Source organism: Ambystoma mexicanum, chromosome 2q (assembly GCF_040938575.1).
Source record: "Ambystoma mexicanum isolate Mex_15411 chromosome 2q, UKY_AmexF1_1, whole genome shotgun sequence".
Taxonomy (NCBI): Eukaryota; Metazoa; Chordata; class Amphibia; order Caudata; family Ambystomatidae; genus Ambystoma; species Ambystoma mexicanum.
This window is the reverse complement of record NC_090924.1, coordinates 247584953-247607489: the sequence shown is the minus strand read 5'-3', so window position 1 is coordinate 247607489 and position 22537 is coordinate 247584953. Positions and strand designations below refer to the sequence as shown.

At 45.2% G+C, this 22537-nt stretch overlaps 1 protein-coding gene across 1 annotated transcript in view; it reads right to left on the bottom strand.

Annotated features, from left to right (window-relative positions):
* Positions 1 to 22537, bottom strand: part of ADAP1 (ArfGAP with dual PH domains 1) — a 1143511-nt gene that overhangs the window by 92431 nt on the left and 1028543 nt on the right. The gene's annotated exons all lie outside the window — the stretch shown is intronic.

Genomic DNA, 22537 nt, shown 5'->3' with positions numbered 1-22537 from the left:
ACTTCCACTCCCGGGACCATCATCTCCTAACTTGGTGTCCTTTTCCTCCCCTGCATCCATGGGTGACCCAAATCCCCACGTGACACCTGTCAGTGGTTGTGCAGGACTTGTATGCCTGCAATCAATGTCCCCACTTGTCCCCACATCCCAGGGCTGACAAACACCAGTTTCCAGGGTGCATGTTGTGCTATGCTTGTAATCTGTTTGGTTCGCTGACTGTGATTTCTCTGTTGGTGAGTTTTGCTGTTGGGATGTTGATAGTTGATCACGCTTTGTTATTTGTACTTCCAGACGCTGACACTGGTGGGGGGGGGGGAATCCATGCCTATTTCCTCGTTCCATACAGGAGTTGTGAAGGATGTCCATTTTTTATATTGATGCAATGCATGTCTTTGCAAGTTCAGAATGTTGTTTCAGGTGGATGCAAGACACATGGGTACCATGTGCAGGTAAGTCGAAGGCACTCAGGGAGACACCTGTTGTGATGTTGCGGTGGCAGGGAGTCTGTCACTGTGTGGGTTGTTCAATTTCTTTCCTTGTACTGATGCAAGCGGGTCTGGCTTCAAGGGTGCAGGGACACATGGTTATGGTAAGCTGGTGAGTCTATGCTTGCTGTTTTTGTATGGCAATCAGGGGGGCACTGGTTGCGGGGGATTGTTGTGAGGGAGGCTGTCACTTTTTGGGGAATTTATTGGTGAGTTGTCAAGAGTGTGGCCGGTCTGGGTGCATGGGTGTTGGGACACATGATGAAGGGAGTCTAGTGATTGATTTCTTACAGTTTTTGCCTGTGAATTACCTGCCGCGCAGCATCCTGTTCACTCAGCTGTTCATGTAATGCCTTAAATCCTGAGGAATTTTGACTGTTCTCAATGTATTGGTTGTGCAGGGGACGCAAGGATGCTTACATAGGGCTCTTTTCTTCCTTTTGCTATTGACGTTCCACCTTGTGCCAGGGTGGTTTACTCTCCTCTGCACCCGAAGTATCTCTATCTTTCTTACCTGATACTCACATCATCTAGGAGTTGTGAGAAACCTGAGGGTATTCTTCCAATAAACCTCGAGAATCCCTTATTCATGTGGCCTGGGAAGGGTTGGCGCTCTCAGATCCCAACCCTGGTGGAGGACGAGCAAGGGAGGATCACCTGGGTAGGGGAGCCTAGGGTCATGCTCCGGGGAATGCCCCATGTAAGGCGCTGTATTATACCAGAGAAAGGGACGAGGAAGCCGAAGTCCCTGAGGCTTTTATAGGCTGCACCAACTCAACCTCCCTTCCACCCCTTGAACCTCCTTTACCAAAATCCAACATCCCCTCAGCATCTGGTAAATCCATTAAAAAGTCCTGTTGCATTCAGAAGCTATCTCTCCCAGAATCCCTGTTTTCCTGTTTCCTACCTGAATACTCCCAATCATTCTCCTCCACGTCCCTCTGATAATTAATTCCCGAATACCCAGTCTACTTTGACAAAACACTACCGTTCCCACAATCCTTGCTGTTCATTATACGATAAAAATCGCGGTCATTCATGGTTGTTTCACAAACCCTACCAATCTCGTCCTTCTCAGTTTGCCAACCGCCCTATTAGGAGGGTTATAATTCTTTTTAACACCTCTACCCCATCCTACTGTGTAGGATACTTGGCAACTCTGCCCTCCCCCTTTTCTGACACAAACACTTTCCCATACCATGAAAAACAACGCACTAACAACAGAAACGTTTACCTGACATGTCCCAACACAAGGGTCAGGCAAAGTCAGGCAACTGAGCTGGAAGGAGAGTGTCAAAGTGGTCATACAGGGGTCTAGCAAAACCCCCTGTACAGTCGAAAGTCTTTGACCTACACGTAATTGAATTTATGTATTTATTTTGTGTTTAATTGTATTACAATTTTTACAAAATCATTCTCTTGGCTAGAGATTTGAAGGAGAATGTGGTATATTTCTGTTTTGTTTTGTGCCATTAAGATTCTCTTCCATCTGTGTTTTCTTCTTTAAAATCAACGGTTTTCTGTTTGTTCCCAACTGATTTGTCTTCCAGCGCTAGGCTTTCAAGAAACTTGGCTGTTGCCACGGTCAGGGTGGTGAATTCTCCACTCATTAACCTGTTCCACCACTCTTCTTCACTTGTGGTAAGATGCTTTAGTCTATGTGGTCGCAGGTAAGTTGTTCTGAATTTGTCTGTACCCGGACAGTGAAGGAGTAGATGTTGCACTGTTTCGGTCTCCGAGGTATTACAGTATCTACAGTTTTTATATTGCGCCTGCTTTCTGATGAATAAAATTTCTTTTGTCTTGAAGACGTTGAACCATGCTCTTAGGAAAGTTGTGCGTAGACGTTTATCTGGACATTTTTTTTAGATAATTTCTTGTCTCGTCAATCCTTTGTGTATTGATTGTATGGTGGGTCAGGGATGTATGCTTCTCTGCTTTTTCGAGGGTCTCAATCCAATCATACATTTTTAGCTTTTTCTTTATTTTCCCTGGGATGCGTTCTATGTCCCATTCTGAGCATCTGATTTTTTCTGATTGTTCTAGTAGATACCACGTTGACATCATTAAGTTTTTTTTACTCATCATTTCCTTATAGATGATGTCCAAAATTATGGGACGCGGACTTCTTAGGATTTTTCCCAGAAATAGTAGACTGTTTCTCACTACCACTGATTTTAGTGATTGAAGGCTCAGTTCCCGTCGGATGATTGCTGTAGGGATAGAGTTTGGTAATCGTAGCACTTTGCACCAAAAAACGCCTTCCTATTTTCTCCACAATGTCATTAGAAGATGTGGCATTGCTTCTGCCCCGTAGGTTATTGCTGGAGTGGCTTTAGCTTTCAAAAATGTTTTTATTGGGAGGATTGAATTTGCCAAATTTTCTTTCCAAAAGTGATGCTTGTACTGCTAGTGTTTTTGTCTTATGGATAAGATGCTCTTGCATTGATATTTCTATTTGGCTGCAAGATATTTTCACTCCCAAATACGTAAAACTTTTCACTGTCTCCAATTTTTCCGAGTTTGCAAACCACTGAGATCTTTTAGTTGGTTTTGACGATTTTTCCAAGATCATGATTTTGGTTTTTGTTGTATTCAGATCTAAATCGTTCTTCTTCAGGTAAATTACAAGAAGACTGTCTAGTTGCCTCTGCAGGCCAATGGCTGTTTGGTCCAGCAATAAGATGTCATCCGCGTAGAGCAGGTGTGTCACTTTCAACTCTCCTATTTTAGGAGGGAAGGAACGGGTGTCGTTTTCTGCATCTTCTATGTCTGCCATATATGCCTTATAAAGAGCAGGAGCCAGGGGACAACCTTGTTTGACCCCTCTGGCCGTTTTTGAAATGCTACGGGAGGTGAATCCCACATAGTGAGAAAATAGAAAGAACTGTGTGATTGGCAAAAGTTGACAAGAGTGAACCCGATGGAGGGATGCCGATTGAAAGGGGTGAAGTCTGAAGTCCCAATGTACAGTGTGTTGACAGGAGTAAACCCGGCAGAGGGAACTTTTTGTTTGTTAGTTTGAACGCATCAGGTCCTCAGAGGCGAGAGACTTTTTGTAGAAAAGAGACTTAACCACCAAATGTCCTGATAGCTGAGAACAGAACTGTTGTCTCGTGCTGGGAAAGCTTCAGAGTGTGCTGTGCTCAGGAGTCCCGCCTTGTCCTGTGCTCAAAACGTGGGGAAGGGAGACGCCAGGCTACCACATCCTGACAAGATTCTTGAGGCTTTTATAGGCTGTACCAACTCGACCTCCCTTCCACCCCATGAACCTCCTTTACAAGAACCCAACATCCCCTGCGCATCTGGTAAATCCATTAAAAACCCTGTTGCATTCAGACATTATCTCTCCCAGAAGTCTAATAGTCATTGATGAATATCAACCAAACTACTCTGTCCGTTACACGATCTCGTGCGAAGAAATCTCAGATAGATCACTGATCGACCCAACCTATCTCTCAATCCATCAGTCAGCATATGATGAAATCTCTTCAACCTCATTAGCCAACGAAACAAGGTGAAGCACCTATTCAACAATCAGCTCAATGCAAGAAAATTCCGGGATCCAAAACCCGAGAGCACACACAGATCTACCACAGCCAATATTCATGAATCCATTTCAGTCAACGGAGAACCATACGGTGCAAATAGAAAATATCATCAAAAGGCCGACCAAACTGGTTTTAAATAGAGTAAACATCTTAATACTGTTTCAAGCAATTCCAAACTTGAATCAACTACGCTCCAGAGACATCGACCTACTGACCTTTGTAGATGATAACACCAATGACAAAATATCGCTGAAACTACATAACAAAACAACCATGGACCAAATCTTAAAATCAAGGGACGCGTTATACAAACTTGGTTTTAGCTGCATGCCCAACATCCAAACAAAATACGGAGAAACTACCGCAAAAGAAAATCCTAGAAGCACCTTTACATCAAAGCAAAAACAAGAACATCCCAAGAACCAATATATGGAGTGCCACAACAGCCCAAAAAAACTCGCAATCATGTGTGACCAATTCAAGAAGACCACGAACTACACTTCCAAACGAGAACAAACTGATGTAACCTACACCAACATACCCCAGAAGATAGTACAAACAACCGAGATGAAACAAGGCTGAGCTATAACAACGATCGTCCGATTAGACGCCAATACGGATCAGTAGATAGCCTAACCTACTCAGACGCCACAGATTTGAGCAATATCTCATAACCATCAATCGACAAAATAAATACTTGGATCCTGTGCTCATGGAATACACGGGGAAACTCCCATTTGTTCTGCGATTCATCACCAGACTTTGACTCATATCAGATCATCTGTTTCCAAAAACTTGGCTCTCCAACACTCCATGCTGTGACGGCTTTCTCGCCTTCCTCAACCCAGCCCTAGCAAGAATCAAAGGCAGACCCTACATGGTCCATACTGGAAACCACAAACATCAACCCATGGATACAAAACATAGTCATAAAAATAACAACAAGAAGAAGCCTAGACTCTGACCCATCTATAAATCAGTACGAAAAGAACATTTCAATCATGAACCTGTACTGGAACCCAGCCGCATTCAACAACGAAGCGTTCTTAGATGGTGTCTTTATAACAATCGATAACCTTACCTGCAAATATGCAGGAATCCAATTCATAATATGTGGAGACCTAAATCTCCATCTATGGCAAAAAGACGGACAATTCATTCCCAATGAAAAACTATCAATCCGTGCAAACAAATTGTGACAAAAGAAATCAACATTCGTAACCTACTGCTTATCGACTATCCTACAGATGAAACAAACAAACCTCTACCTACCTAGTCTCGAGGCAAATCATCTGCCATAATCGATTATATCTATCTTTCGAAAAATCTGAGAGCCACTGCAGAAACAGCTAGCATAATAACAACGACAAGAAGCGACCACAACCAACTAGTCGTACATGGACAAGACATCCCGCATCGATCACAGCCTACTCGACCTACCCTGCTCGAAGTCTGTACAGCGGGGAAAAAACTATGCATACCCCAACAAGCAATAACCTCACTCACAAGACAATTCATACAAACCACTCTACCTGAAGATCAGAAACTAAACCACCATTGGCTACTCCAACCCTATTACAAACCAAACATACAACAAACCGCACAGCCCCATCGGCACTCCTACAACAAGGAGGTTACCGAAAGGAAAAGGGCACTGAGAAAAACTGTACGGCAACTAAAGAAAAGAAAAGACAAAGAATCGCTTACCAAAATAAAAGCGGCAAAACAAAGCTACAACAACTGGATTAAAATGCATCGCACGATGGTACTTCAAGCAGACGCAGAAGCAATCCTAGAAACTTACAAAACACACAACCTCCATGACCTGTGGAACCTGCTGAACAACAACTCAGCACATCAACAAAAATTGATAGGAAACGTGACAGAACAGCGATGGATCGAACATTTCACCAAAATATACAAAGCCCGGCCATCAGAAACCGAACCCAAAACAAAGAGTCAGAATACAAAGTGAACAGTAATCTACAACTATCAAGACATCTCTGACATGATAAAAAAACGTAATATTTCCTGCGCTCCACGTCCTGACGGGACATCGAATGCAACCATAAAGAAAGATCCGCACTCATGGGCCAATCTAATGAGGAATATCATGACACTCATAAAGAAGCTCAACCAGATACCAACATCATGGAAAACTGCAACCATTGTACCCATTCACAAACAAGGAACAAGAGATGATCCCACAAACTTCCGCCCAATTGCACTACTCGACCCCTTAGGAAAGCTGTTCGCGTCAATCCTACTAAAAAAACTTAATCAGTGGGCAACCGAGACACATCGCTTTTCTGCAAGACAAACTGGCTTTACCCCAAATGTCGGAACAAACATCAACTTACTCTTGTTAAATCTGATAAAACACGAAGCAATACACAACAAAACAAAAATCTACGCAGCCTTCATGGACCTACATATGGCATTTGATGGGATATCTCGCCAAAAACTCTGGCGCAAACTCGAAACCTGGAAATGCCCAAATGACATCCTGGGACCCATCAGAAAACTTTATTCGAACACCTCTATCACAATAAGACTTTCACAACCCCGAAAATATCAACTGAAAATGGACTTAAACAAGGATGCCCTCTTGCAGCAACACTCTACAATCTCTTTACCGCAGACATTGAGACTCACCTACAACCTGATGCCCTCAATCCACCAAAAATCAATTCAACACCGGTCAAAATCATGACATATGCGGACAACATCATTCTCCTGGATAAGACACCTTCAGGCCTACAAAACAGTCTCAATCAACTAAGCAACTATATGGACCTCAGCGAAGTTACCATCAATACAAAGAAGACAAAAACTATGCAACTGACCAAATCGACCAAAAACAACGAGAAACAAATAAAAATCTATCTAAATCACAATCAGCTTGAAGAAGTAACAACATTCAAATACTTGGGAATCCACATTAACCAATCCAAATCCGAAAAAGAGTGGACCCTGAAACTGGAACAAAGGATCCAATCTCTAGCTAGACAAGGCTGCGTGATCCAGCGAAAATTTGGAAAATACTCATTCAGACCCATAATCACATACTACAAACAAAAGGTGATCCCAACGATAGCCTATAGAACAGAAGCCATGTTAAACGCAATGGATTATGACTGGACAATACTCAAAGCCTCCTTCTGGCGCAAGATCCTGCCATTGCCACCTTCTTTCCCCATGCCTAGGATCAGATACGAAGTAGCGCTACAGTCCATCAGCTCTATCATCTTATGGAAACAACTAGACCTATAGCGCAAGCTCCTCACTGATGAGAAAACACTGTCAATTCAAATCCTGAAGACCCACGATCAAGCAATGAATAACACACTACTTGCCAAGTGGAAAGACAATCTCGAGCAATCCATGAAAACAGAATACATTTCTTACGAAATGCTCACGCTACGCCCACAACATGCAAAAACAAAAATAATGGAAATTGATTGGATAAAAACCATGGAAGAGAAAACAAAATACACCCTCAATATACAATGCAAGACAGATATCAGATCTATCAACGAGTTACCAACCTATCTGACTATCTTTCCTGACGCCAAAATGCGAGCGATATATTTGAAAATTCGAATGAACATAATACCAACCCATTTTTATCTTGCCAGAACCAGACAAATTCCCGCAACAGAACACTTCTGCCGCTTTTGCTCAGATACTCAACAACCAGGAACACTCTTCCACTTACTAATGGAATGCAATAAACTTTCTGAACAAAGGTCCAGATTTGGTACCTATTACAAGATCGGAGAACAGATGATGGAAACAGAAGAGAGATGGATGGAGATGCTTAACGGCAGATCAGATAAACTCATTTTTACAATATGCCAATTTCTGCAAGTAATTCTAAGCCTTGGCAAACCTGTAATGAGATAAAAGTATATCTTGGAAAACTGGAGACAAATGAAAAGTTAAAAAAATGTAACTATAACATTTAAAAAAAAAAAAAAATCTCTCCCAGAATCCCTGTTTTCCTGTTTCCTACCGGAATGCTCCCAATCCTTCTCCACATGCCTCTGAAAATTAATTCCTGAACACCCAGTCTACTTTGACAAAACACTACCGTTCCCACAACCCCCCCTGTTAATTTCACAATAATAATCCTGGTCATTTCCGTTTGTTTCACAAACCCTACCAATCTCGTCCTTCTGAGGTTACCAACCCCCCTAGTACGAGGGTTATAATTCCATATAACACCTCTTCCCTATCCTACCCTGTAGGAGACTTAGCAACACAACCCCCCTCCTTTTCTGACACAATGGGCCTCATTACACGGTAGGAGGTAACTCCCTTACCGCATTCCGACCCTGGAGGACCCGGTAAGTCCCCATGCCAAATACCATTCTCCATTCCCCCATTCGAGCTCCCATAGGGCTCAATGGGAATGGGGAAGGAGCTAATAACGGTACCGCAATTTGCGGTACCGTTATTAGCTCTGAAGTCCCTTAGCGGGTCTCGTCCTTAACACCTGGTCAGACCAGGCGTTAAGGACAGGACCCGCTGAGGGACCTCGTAGTAGGGTGCTAAGGGATTACCGGCACCAGTGACCTTACCAGTGCCGGTAATCCCTTAGCGCCTACCGTGTAATGAGGCCCAATTACTTTCCCATACCGTGAAAAACAACGGACTAACAAGAGAGCCGTTTACGTGACATGTCCCAACACCAGGGTCAGGCAAAGACAGGCAATTGAGCAGAACCATACACACCTGACAGCCCTTTCCTTTCCCCACGTGGGTTAAAAGGTGGAGCATGAGACCACATGACGAGCAAGGCAGACCACACGATGTGACAGCTATCCAAGCACGGCAGTTCAAGAGGAGGAAAAAGTTGTTGAGAACCAAAAGGGTGACAAAGAGAGAAGCGAACTTGCCCTTTCCGACCCGGACCCGCAATGCCTTCCTGAAAGGAATCATAAGACCGCTAACAATAGCAAGCGTGTGTTGCAGCAGATGTCAACGGTACACAGAGCACGCCTACACTGATAAACAGAACAGGGAGAGACGCTTGCTACTGTGGTACTGGGCTTGACTCCAGAGACAAGACACGCCAAGTGGTTCATCACAGCCGCTGAGTCAAGGGGAGAGCCGATAAGAAACCGACCTGTGTTGAACGAAAGTCGCAAAGGGCAAATTAAGGAAAGTTCTAAGAACTGATAACATTAAGGCAAAACCAGCTGCAGAGGGGTCCAGCACCATGTGGGTGCTCATTCGAGAGACTCTGTTGATCCCACGTTTGTTGAAACTACTGATACTAGAAGGCCCTAGGAGAGTCGGAAGGAGAAGGTCAAAGTGGTCATACAGGGGTCTAGCAAAACCCCCTATACAGTGGAAAGTACAAAGCCACAGGTGAAATTGTTTTGAGATCGGAGAAGGGGTCTGAGCCCGGAAGAGGGGGATTCAGGGGTTAAATGCCATCACCCAACAACACGTGAATATAGCAGTGGACCCGATGGAGGGTGGCTGACATTCGAGCGGGGTCTGAAGAATCCTCACCCAACGTACCAACTGAAAGGAACCTTTGTTTATTATTTTGAATATATCAGGCCCCGGAAGCAGGAGACTTAACCACAGAATGTCCTGATATTGCTAGGAACTTTTTGTGGATCTGAGTCCAGAAGAGGGGGTTCCCGGGGTAAAAAGTCATCACCAAACATACCTTTTTGAAAAGAACTTTTTGTTTGTTAGTTTGAACGTATCAGGTCCTCGGAGGCAAGAGGCTTTTTGTAGCAAAGAAGCTTAACTACCGAAGGTCCTGATAGCTGAAAACGGAACTGTTGTCTCGTGCTGGGAAAGCTCGAGAGTGTGCTCAGGAGTCATGCCTTGTGGCGTACTCAAAACGTGGAGAAGAGATACCCCCAGACTACCACATCCTGACTTATCATTTGTGAACACTTCTTTCTTTCTTGTGAATCTTTTTGTATTTAGTTGTAAGGACTGGCAAGCTTTTATTTGACAAGATGCCACTAGGACTGCCTTATTATTATTTGATGGTCGTAGCTTGCTCCCATCTTAGATTTAGGTGTACAGTAGGCGTTTTTGCAACCCAACCTGCACATACAGTTTAATAAACACCCTTGAACTGTGATCACTTGTGTCTGTCTTTACTGTTGCCACCATGAGTTCCTTACAGAGTACAACATCAGTATTTCTTCGACAAACATATAATGTCTAACCACACTGGCAGTTCACTCTTAGTACTTCAACCCCTTTTAGGGGTGGTGTCCCGAGAAAAATCCACACACAGCACAGCATTGCAGGCCATTTGGGGGATGCCATGTTCACCACAGACACCAGGCACGCACCATTGGCCTGGTGTTTTTGTTTGCCATGAGGACATGGTCCATGCACGGTACACCGGCAGATATTTAGCTGCCTGTGGACTGCTGCTCAGTGCAACACAATGCTCCATTCAGTTTCCATAACATTGGTTCCCGTTCAGTCCAGTCCAGTCCCTGTGAACTCTGCCTTCCCTTCCTCTAGCCTGTTCCCTGCTCCCTTTTTTATGCCAGTCTCCTTGGCCTCCGTTTCCCATTCCTTTCTCTTATCTGCTTGTCTCTTTTATGCAAGTTGCCTCTGTGCCCTGCCTTCCTGTATGACTGCTACATCTTTGACCAGCTCCCTTCGGCTAGATCCTGTCTTCACTGCAATTGATGAGATGTTTGCATCCCGTCGTCTTGGTCTTTCCATCATTGGCTCCCCTGCCAGCGATCACTGCACTGTCCTGATGCCATGTTAATCAGGGGATGGCATTTTGTGGTGTTGGGAGTGCTTTCAAGGTGATCTTGGGTTTCCAACCTCTCACTGATCTCTATTTGGGAGTCCTCTCAGTTTCATTCTGACTCAAGCCGGATTAGAGTGTTCACAATGTTACCTCACCAGAAAAAGGGGCAAGTGGTACCTGGCCCTTCACTGCATGGCACTCTGGGGGGCAGGCAGTGGATGCATTGTTGGTGTTGAAGGTGTCACTGTGTGGGGTGTTTTAATTGAATTTGCCTGAAGTGGGTAGATCTGGCTGCATGGGTGCAGGGACACATGATGATGGGTGGTTGGGGAGTTCTTTTTTGCATCGGTTGCATTTCCTTTCTACTGAGGCATTCTGCAGGGGAAGTACTTTGCTGCAATTGAAGGCGACATTGCTGTTGGATGAGTGCACACATCACATCAGCAGAGTTGGATAGTTTGCAGACCTACTGAGGGGAGCATTGATGCATTCGACGGTACAGCTGGTGCAGGCTCAGAAGGGGAAAGATGTGAGGTGAGATGTGCATTGTTCTTGCAGTGCACTTGCATTTCTCAAGTCTGCCTGACTTTTATGTGAATGTGTATTGTGAGCATACTTGTTGGCACAGAATGGGGTGGCCACTCCACCTGTATATTATTGTGTGACACGCATAGGCTGGCTAGGGCAGTCCTGACATATGTAAGTTGCTGTTTTCCATTTTGTGCTGTGACTTCCTACTTGTGTTCTTCTGTGTGTTGTTGGGGGTCTACATGCACATTAGTTGATGGTGTCCATGTGACAGTGGTTAGGGACTTTGTTGCTTGTGTGGTGTGTTTTGCTGTGGCCAATGGAGAGGAACCTCACAACAACTAGACATAGTAATTACAACCCACTTGGGAAAAAGGCTTGTGCACCCTTTTTCGAGTTGAACAAGGGCTTTATTTTGTATACAAAAATGAAAATGGCGACAGGGTATTATTAGTCCACTGTCATAGAGCTCTCTGTCTTCATCAAAGCAGCAGCACATTATTACCATGACAATCGCAGTTTGTGACGCATTTCATATACAGTGTTCATCCCAAACCCTCATTGGCTACTGCCTATTTACATGCTATTATTCACATAAAGACCCCTCTCCCATTGGCCGTATCATCTTCTCCACCTTCTTCACATATGGGTGATGGTCTCTTCAGCTTGGGTCACTGTAAAATGATTGGTTAGGCTTTCGAATACACCACTCAATCTTTAAATCTATCAACGTGATGTGCACCTGCCCATCAACATGGGCTTGGAAGACAACTTCGATGTCAGCATGGTCCTTGCAAAGAAAGCAACTCTTTTCTCATCCCAGACACGCAGGCGCCCCCATCATGCCGCCCCGCCCCAATCTTATAAACGTTTTCCCCCTTTATCAGATACTCTTCCCAAGGTGTAGGGCTGGAGTTCCTGCACATCCCAGTAATCCTTCTAATTCATGAAGGATTTAGGAGCTTTAGCCCTGGTCGTCTGGTAGTTCAAATGAGGTTACCATTATCCTGGGGGTTGCTGGTGTCCTGGATCTCAGCTAGTTTTTTGGCAGCTCAGGACCTCCGCCTTGGCTCCCACGGGTATGGCCTTGAAAATCTGCTGCAGCCCTACTCCCATTTGACTGCTCATATTCCTGTGTAATTGTACAATGTTCTAACTCGATACATTTGTATGTGTGTGTATGTGCGTGTTCCCTGGCTTGCTTGGGGGTTGGGATGTGATAGTCATGCAAGAGAAGAGGCCTTGTTGTTCGGTGTTTCCAACACGACCTGCGAGGATTAAGGCCTACTCTCGATTACGGTGTTAGTTCATGTTTCTGATATCATGCGCATACAATGTATTCTCCCTGACACTTCTGCGAAGCATGTGGTTCGTTTCCATTGAATATGTATGTGCTTCTACTATACACGTGTATCCCACCAGTCACCTCTATCCACATGATTCCCCCTATCCCCTATACACACCTCTATGCATTCCCCACGTGTTAGTATACTTTCAGCAATCTGAATGGTTTGGGAGGGGCTGGGATCTGAACGTGCATCCGAACAGCAAAATGCATAATGTTGTTTCCATTTGCTATGACTGTGTCAGTGTTTGGTGCATGTTTTAATTTTTTTAAAACAGGCTCTATTAGTTTTATTACATTTAACAACATATATCACCCATGCAGTATCAAAAATTGCATGTCGTAGTAAACAAGTCCCTTGTTGGGATGGCAAAGCCAGACTTTAACATTCACTCAAACCCACAACATTCTCTTCCTGACCCCTCCCCAACCCCAAGACCCCTGAATTGCCTGTGGTAATGCCTCCTAGTTTATATACATATATATATATATATATATATATACTAATTCACGAAGGCTGGGTTGCCTGTGTCATTGCCAGGGGTGTGACTGCCAGCTCTGGGCTGTCGGCCTCTGCTGTAAATAGTGCCTGTGTTAGCTCATTCCATAGCGTAATGTCATCATTGGCGTCAGAAGGGCTTCATCATGCTGCACGCTTCCAAACAGTTTTTTCTGGTAATGCCCATTTCTTCAGGTCTCGCTGCCAATCTTCTATATTGGGGCCATTTTGGGGATTTCCATGACATGGCTATCCTGCGTTTAGATAATATATATGCTAGATCTTTCATTTTGGATGCGTACTGTTTAGATTTGGGGTGCGTAAAACATCCCAGTAAGCAAGCAGAAAGTGATAGTGAGTTTGTGCTAATACCTGCGTTACTCAGCCTAGACTTCACCTTTTCCCCAATATTTTCTAATGATGGGGCATGTCCAAAACATGTGCAGTAGCCCAGTGTCTGGGCACCACATTTAGGGCAGTGTTGTGTGGTAGCACCTGGGAATCTTGATATTCAGAGGGGCGTCAGGTATGCTCTCTGGGTGACAACTATAGGTGACAAACAATCAGATCAGCTGCAATCTATCATTGCAAGATACTTTCTTGTGATATTTCAGTATCTTTGCCCAGTCTGTGTCTTGTAGCAGGGCGCCCAGCTCCTCTTCTCATTTGTCCCTTATTGCTGATTCCCCAGAGGGTCTATTGGTCAAGAGAAAATCTTATAATCTCGATATTGGATGGCCGCCGTCTGCTATATCATACAGGGAGTCAACTACCGGCTGTGTTTCCATTATTTCACTATATGTCGGCCATCTACATCGTATTTTGTTCAGGATTGTGCGGTGCAACAGATATAGGCCTTGGTGTATGCCGGTTTTATCTACTAGCTTCTGGAAGGGTGTGAATGGGGTGCAATTGAGCAGGTCCTCTATGGTGGCAATGTATACGAATACCTACCTGTGCTTGGGATGCAATTGAGACCAATGAAGCAAGGGGAATCTGTAAGGAGAATGGATCCGACAGCCCTATCAATGTGAGTGCCAGGTCCCCTATTTGGGTACCTGGTGATATCAGATGTGAATCCTGGGTGACCCAGGGCTTTTTGTGCCACAGTAACTCTTTAAGGAAGTAGCCCGATGCCGAGGGCAGGAACAGCTTGGTGTCTGAAGTTGGCTCGTCTGCTAACCAGTCTGCCACAAATTGCAGCTGCCCTGCAATGTAACATGACTCGAAATGTGGAGCTTTGATTCCGCCCTCTTCGTAGGGCCTCTGAAGGGAGGTCATAGCTATTCTACATCTACCGTTACGCCATAGGAATTCTCTGCAGAGGGAATCTAACGTTTTGAGGAAATCTTGGGTATATTATATGGAATGCTTACAAACTGGTGTAGGAGCCTGGAGAGTACCACCATTTTCGATAGTGCCACTCTGCCCATTAATGAGAGGGATAGTTTAGTCCAAAACTTAATTGAGCTTCTTATGCCTAAGACAGTGTTCTGTGTATTGTGGATGTGTTCAAGCGCAGGGTAGTGGTATATGTTGATTCCAAGGTATCTGAATATATCCGTGGACCATTGTAAAGCCAAAACAGGTAGTCTACCATGTTGTATTTTGGCTAAGCTTGCTAGTGGAAATAGGGATGACTTATCTAAACTGATTGTGATGCCTGAGAGGAGTGCAAAAAGACCCAGAGCCTCCATTATAAATTCCAGGTTGTCCTCAGGTTCTGCAGATATAGTAGTGTGTCATCGGCATACAGGCATCAATGTATTCTGTCCTTAGGTATGTTGCTACAAGCTCCATTGCCAAGATATAGAGCAACAGGGATAGTGGGCACCGTTGTCTAGTGCCCCTCTCCAAGACCCAGGGCTCTGAAAAGTGTTTGTCAGTCTTGACTCTCACTAATAAAGCAAACCTGTTCAACAGAGTCTATAGCCAGTACCATTTAATACTGTCAACTGCTTTTATGGCATCCAGTGTAGCAATAGCACAGGAGGTGTCCCATGATGTGGTGCTATCAATCAAGTGATGCAAGCACCTGAGGGTCCGAGACGTATGTCTGCCCGGCATGTATCCAGATTGGTTAGGGTGCACTAAGGTGTGGATCACTTTTTTTAACCTGTTAGCCATCAGTGCAGTCAGGATTTTGCTGTCCTGGTTTAACATAGACAAGCGCCTGCACGAGCTACATTCAAGTGGTGAATTATGTGGCTTGAGGAGGGGTATGATTATTGATTCTCTCAAGCTAAGAGGGAGAATGCCAGTGTGAAATGCTTCCATTATTGTGTTCAGGGGGGGAGGTGGAGGTCCGCCGCATATTCTTTATAGAACTCACTAGGCAGGCCGCCAGGCCGCCAGAGCCTCAGGTCTTCCCTGTTGGCAAAGAGTTTATTATGCTCATTAATTCTTCTACAGTGATGGGAGCATCCAGGTTATCTACGGCCATATTGTTGAGTTGAGGGAGTCGAATTTCGCTTAGCACTTCAAGTATATTTTCAACTTGGGGGCCTAGATTCTTCTCTATATAAAGTGCGGTAAAACTCTTGAAAGACCTCATTAATCCCCTCTTGTGTGGTGCATGTGGTGCTTTGCTGTGTGTATATTGAGTAGATAGGTAGTTGCTGTTCTTTTTTATATAGCCAGGCAAGCAGCCGGTCATTTTTGTCACCTTAGGCATGCTGTTTTTTTTATATGTTTAGAATAGTTATACATGCCTAGTCTATCCCAGCATCCCATGCATTTTTGTCTCAGTGCTAATTCTTTAGCGGCCCCATCTTGTTGGCCTGGGTTCGACTGTGCCAGCTTCTGTAGTGCATCCTCTATAGAGGTGAGCTCTTTGCGCAGAGAAGCTTGTATGCTGCCCGACTTGGCAATGGCTGTGCCTCTAATGACCACTTTCAGGGCCTCCCACAGGAGACACTACCCAGATTGTGGGTAAAGTATTCTTCAATACTATGGTGTATATGAGACCAGCAAAGGGGTTTGTGCAGTGCTTCGGCCCTGAGCCTCCATGTTGGAATTGGGGGTTTTGGCGGTACGTATTGCCATTTCAGCAGGAGGGGGGAATGATCCGATAATACCGTACTCTTATATTCGTCAGCCACAAGTTCGGTAATCAGGTCTTTCCCTACAAAGAAATAATCAAGTCTGGTGTGGACAGCGTGTGGTGCCAAACAGTGCGAGTAGTGTCTAGAATTAGGGTGAAGTGTTCTCCAGATGTCTACCAGCTCGAGGGATAACATGAGTGTCGATAAGGAGCGTGCCAGGGGGGCAGGTCTATGGAGCCTGGTCTCTGAGCAGTCCATTTGCCGGTTTATGACACAGTTAAAGCCTCCTCCCCATATGATCTTGCCCACTCGGTAGGGGCCGAGGCGTGGGAATAGTATTTGGAAAAAAAGTGCTGTGTCGTGGTTGGGAGCATATGTGTTAACTATACAGGTATTAACGTTCTCCAATAGCCCTTGTATCAACACCATTCTGCCTTCATCATCTAATTTGGATTGAGTCTCTTTAAAGGGGACTGTGGGGGCTATCCAGATTAACACACCTCTCGCATATGCTGAATATGGTGAGCCTATAGTTTGCCCGCCCAATTTATTTTAGCAATCAACGCTTGCTTGTCTGCTGTGAGGTGGGTCTCCTACAGTAGGGCGATGTCACTTTTGTGTCTACGTAGATATGCGTAGACTCGATTCCTTTTTACAAAGTGTTCAGGCCCCGGACTTTCCAGGTAAGCAGTTTCAAGTCGTTGGCCATGTTAGACTAAGCGTCTTGGTGGGGTCAAGTATTTCGATCAGGTTACTATTTGTACTTAATGACAGGGTCCCATAGTTACGTCTAGTCGACAACTTCTCACAAGTAAAGGAGGCAGGATGTGCCAGGAATCTAGGACAATGTTGTGGTGTGGCCAATGGTGCAGGCAAAACATGATACCCATTAACTTCCCCAACTTCCCTAATTAACAATAATCGCCGAGCATTGTTACCTCTGCTCAGGCACGGCCTCTTTCTGCGTCCTTCTCCAGTGTTTGTTGCGGAGGCTTGCGCACAGCTGGTTGGCACAGAAACAAGCATCCCAAGAAACAAAACTCTGAGGGCGGGTTGGCATAGGGACGTCATTTCACCAAAATGCCTGGGGTAGCGGAAGTGACATCACACGACCCTTGACCCCCGATGACATCACAGGAAGTGATGTCATTTGACCCCACCCCGAAGTAATATTGAGGGAAGCGATGGAACACGACCTTTCACCCGTTGACAAAACAGGAAGTGGCATCACATAGCATTCTACACTACGAAAAATATAGTTACGATATCACTATAATGTGATGTACATTTCATACAAGAATCGATCGCCATATGTATCGTTCAGATCAGTGAGTATAGACCCATATTACCAAATTACTGTGAATGCAAACAGACGTCTATGACCAAATGATAATGATGTGTTTTTATATAGCACTTAGGCTTAAGCGCTTTATACAGAAACAATATACTCCCAATATCACCCAACCTGTGTTGGTACTCATTTATCGACCTCAGAAGGATGAAAGGCTGAGTTGAGGCGTTTAAGAACAGACTAAATCAGTGACCTGCCCCCTGAAGTGTGCCTGAAATAAACCTTTAATGAGTCTAGCAATTATTGTATAGAAATCCAGAAAGACACAATATTTGGTATTCCTATTCTTTCTTATTTAGGGTCACTGCTGAAAGTGTTAGACTTGTGGCACTCCTGTTCTTTTTTTTCTTCTTTTTTTTTAAGGGGCCTGAACAAGAAAGCCAGCCACTCCAGAATTAAAGACCCACTGCATTACCAAAAAAAGGAAGAAATAAAAAAAAAGTTTTTTTTTCTTTACTAGAGGTCGCAAGGCAGACCTCAGAGGTCGCTGTTGCGACCTCTGGCGACCCCTAAATGACATCCCTGGGTTGGCAGTTGCCCGGGATCGGGTCCTCTGCTACGGAAGTTATGGTTTCCTACTTATGGTGGGTCCTGCCGTATAGAATAATCAAAATAGAGTCTGTCATCTTGAAAGGTCGTCTGCTCAGAAGGTACCCCGCTTGTCCTGGGGGCTAGCATTTGGCTACGGATCGGTGCTGTTACTTATAGGCGCCCTGCAGTTAGTGGTATCTCAGTCTGTAGTTCAAGTGTGCCATCGCTTCCAGAGTTTTAAAGTGTTAAGTCGCGGTGGCCTCATCGTCTGTGACGGGGCTATTCTTTTCTCTGTCCATCCACGGAGGTCGAAGAACAGGGTGCTTTTTTTGTAGAGGACCTTTAGCCCGGCTGGGTACATCAACATGATTTTCATGTCTGCTTTGCAAAATCTGGCTTTGGCTGTTGTAAAATGGACCCGGCTTTTCTGGACTTGGAGAGGGTAGTCAGGATATGCTGCTAAGCTTGCCGCTGCTGTTCGTATCATGCCACTCTGCCTTGAGTAGAATAAGATCTTTTCTCTATCTTTGTAATTTAGGACTTTTGCTATGATTGGTCGTGGAGGTTTTGGGTGAGGGCCCTGTGTGCCCTTTCTATCGTGAAGCCTTGTGATAGGTCACCAGGACCTCCCTCTTGCAAGAACATGTTTCCCACGTAAGAAGTGGGATCCGTTCCTTCTTCTCCCTTTGGCAGGCCTATTATGCAGACGTTATCTCTTCAGGCCCTCCCTTCTGTGTCCTCTGCTCTATTTTCCAGTAGTTTGACCTTTAATTGCAGAAGGTGGACCTCCCGATGGATTTCCTGAATCATTGTGGTGTTGTCTGTCAGCTGTTTCTCTAAGTGCTTAGTTCTCTCATACAATTTCCTGACATCTTGACGCAGTAGTCCAACATCCAGCATGACCACGTCTATTTTGGGGCACAATGAGGCCTTCTGTTCTGCTATAGCCAGTAAGATTTGGTTGTCCAGCTCGCCAACATTCTTAGTTTTGTCTTGTGTCAATGCCATTTGAGCAGCGGGCATCTGAGATTGGAGTTTGGTGTAGTTGTCTATTGTTGTTCTGCTGCCCTTGGGTTTGGCCACCTTAGGAGGCATTCAGCTCGGTAAACATGATGTGTTTCGTGCTTATGACGCAAAAGTGTTCCCCTCTCCACTATAGAGCGGCCAGCTGGAACTGGTGTGAGGCTCTGTTGTTTTCCAGGCGTTTGGCTTGGCTTGCTCTAGGTGAGGTAGGAACCCTGGAGGGAGTAGTATTCTTCTACGCAGGCTGATTAGTAGGCAGCTCTTGTATTAGTTTCAACAGTGATATTGCATGTTCCTGATGCCTTTGGGGTGGCGCCACAGGCATTTGTATTGACTTGTGTTAAATGAGGTTAGGGCAATGGAGGGGATAGATTTTTCCTGCATGGGCTAATCAATAGACAGCTCTATTGTTTGACTCCACAGCATCAGCACATGTTCCTGATGTCTTTGGAATGGCGCATTGGCCTTCAGATGCGTCACACACAGAGTGTTCCCTGCGCCCACCACTTCCAATTTGTTAGTAGTCAGTGTGCTCCTGCCGAGGGGCTTGGATTCCCTGCAGCTGAAGTGCAGCAATGTTATTGAGTTGGAGCATTTATTGGCGTATACCGCTCGTGGGTCCACGAACTCTGTGTGAGTAAAAGTAATATTTCTTCCGCAGATCATCAATATTTCAACGGATCTCGTCGGATCAGGCAGGAGCTCACAGAAAAGCTGCCTCACACCATGGCTGCTGGCCACGCCTCCTCAGTGTTTCGTGCATGTTATGCTATATCTAACGGACACAACAGTTTGCCTCTCCCAGACACACATTCTCATGTTATTGTTATGGGCACGGAGGATAGGCCCCAAACCTGAATTGTATGGCACTAGTGGTGTGGCCTCACTGCGTGTCCACAAGGGAAGGTTTTCAGGTAACGCATGTTTGCACCAGCTGGTTGAGTGCAGCCTCTCCCTGTGCCCTTTTGGTGAACCAAGGGCAAGGGTGGTGCCTGTGGCTAAGGGCGATGTCCCACAAGCATGTCGACTGGTATGCCACACAGTGTGGCTACATTGTGCAGTACACATGCTGCAACAATGATTTTCCAGACTACTCTTGGGGCATATAGCAAAACCCCACCAGAGTGGTCTAGGGAGCGGAAAACATGACTTGAGCACCCCGAATGTGCGCTCCACTATGCCCCTGGTGGCTACATGTGCTGCATTATATCTTACCTCAGCTGGTGTGGCAGGATTCCTATATGACATCATCATGAACGGTGATAGCTGGTAGGCACTGTCCCCTGCAAATGTGTAGATGGTTGTTATTGTCACTTTTTGTCATTTTCCGTTGTTCAGTATGTCATGTGAATGCATGCATGCATGTGCGTGACAGTTTATACTCACCAATGAGCCAAGCGTTGCCATATTTTCCCAATGCCAAGGCCCGGTAGAGTGGTGACTGGCAGTTAATGTAGCTGTCATGCGTGCTGCCAAGGAAATTGGCAATGACTTGCATGATCACTCCATTTGCATCACAGATGACCTGCACGTTGATGGAATGCCAGTGCTTGCGATTGCGGTATATGTTCTCTGTCAATAGGGGGGGGCAAAGCGCAACATGTGTACAGTCGATGGCTCCAAGTACACATGGAAAGTGTGAACCGCAGAGAAATAAATTCTGGCACAGTTATGCAACCCAAGAACTGGTGGAGACAGCGGGGTTGAGTGGCCTGAGATATTGCACCAACTATGGCACTGGTGCTCTGAAAGGAGTCTGTGGCAATGAAATGTAGTGCTGTCAGCACCTTTTCAAGGGGGTTGAGGGACTGGGAGCAGATGGTGATGATGCTAGGTCTTGGTCCCACTCCCTTACAAGGTCTAGGATGACATGGGGCGGGAACCGATACCTAGCATAAACCTGGTCGTCCAGCATCCCAAACAGCATGGTGTATGTTGCAAAAATCCAGAGCCTGGGAATGCTCCTCCTCCTTCTGTGTTCAGATACAATGGCTCCCACTATAGCAGCATTCATCGTGGCTGTGCAATGTTTGTATGTTGTGCATTGCGTGCTTTACACGCATTGGATCCTTTGCACGTTGAACTTTACGCCTGCTATTATGTGGCGGTTGGATCACAGGGTGACTTTTCCCAACGTGAGGTTGCATGTGCAATTTGGTTGGGTTTGCAGTGGATTGAGCGTGCTTTTGCTTGGCGTGTCCTGTCTCTCAACACGCCCACATTATTCCTAATTCTGCATGGAAAATGGGGTATATGCATGTTCTTCCCCCTATTTTAAACTCCTTGCAGGCCCCACAAATGCTCTGTGTGGAGTCTCAGGCTATGCGCTCGACTGCGTGCAGTCATGTGCCGGACCAGTGTGGAGTCCCTGCAAGGACCGGAAAAGGCCTGCAAAGTCGATTCCATTAATCGACAAAGGGGTGTGGGTTTGCGCGCAGAATGATGTACAAAGTCCCTATTCACTACGCATATTGTTCCAAGAATCAGCCCTTTTGTCCTGTTTTTTTGGCCATGTTTTTGTTGTAACTGTTCTCTATTTTTGGCTGTTTTCCAGTTGTCACCCTTCTAGTATCCTTGTGTGTTGAAAGCACTCATTGGACAAGATGCTCAAAACCTTGCTGGGCGCAAGTGAAGAGATGCACTAGAGTAGAGCATCTCATCACTTGCGTCAAAAAAAGGAGCAGCCTAATCCACAAAGGACATCTGAATGAGCGCATCTTACATGCACACATTCAGATGCCTCTTCTAGCCCCTTTGCACATTTACACGAATCAGAGGGCATTTCTGTGCATTTAAAAGCACTTCCCAAATCCACAAACGGAATGAGCTTTTGAATGCTCAGAAATTAGGTACATCCCTTTGTGCCTCTTCAGTTGTAGGCAGATGCACAAATCATGACAGTGTCATCTTTGACTCTGTCATGTTTTTTTTTCTTGAAGTGTGACAGCCAAAGTTTCAACCTCATCTGTCACAATTACATTTCCATCCCCCAAACAGAGAGGGAATGGCTATTTTTTTTTAACGCTTTCTGTGAAATGCCCTCCCAGCAACCACATCATATGTTACTGGTGTGAATGTATGCAAGCGCGCTGGGCAGCGAAACTTTGAGCGACTGTCTAGACCCCATGAAAAGCACAGGTCACCTTTGAGAATAAGATGACCGGGCAATTATCAAAACACCTGGCATCGAAAAGCAACGCTTCTTCTGTGCCATTTTGGGAGAATCTGGCCCATTGTGTTTCTGAATTGAGCGCCGATGGGCTTCCCTTCTGGTACATTCTACCGATACATTCCGCAATGGGGCCCGTTGCCCCTTCATTATTGTGCTATCAGAAGCATCGCTTGTCAGAGTTGGTTGTGGTGGTTACTTGGTGTAAGTACTGCTCTGTTTGTCACTTTGACTATGTTTATGGATTTAATGTGACATTT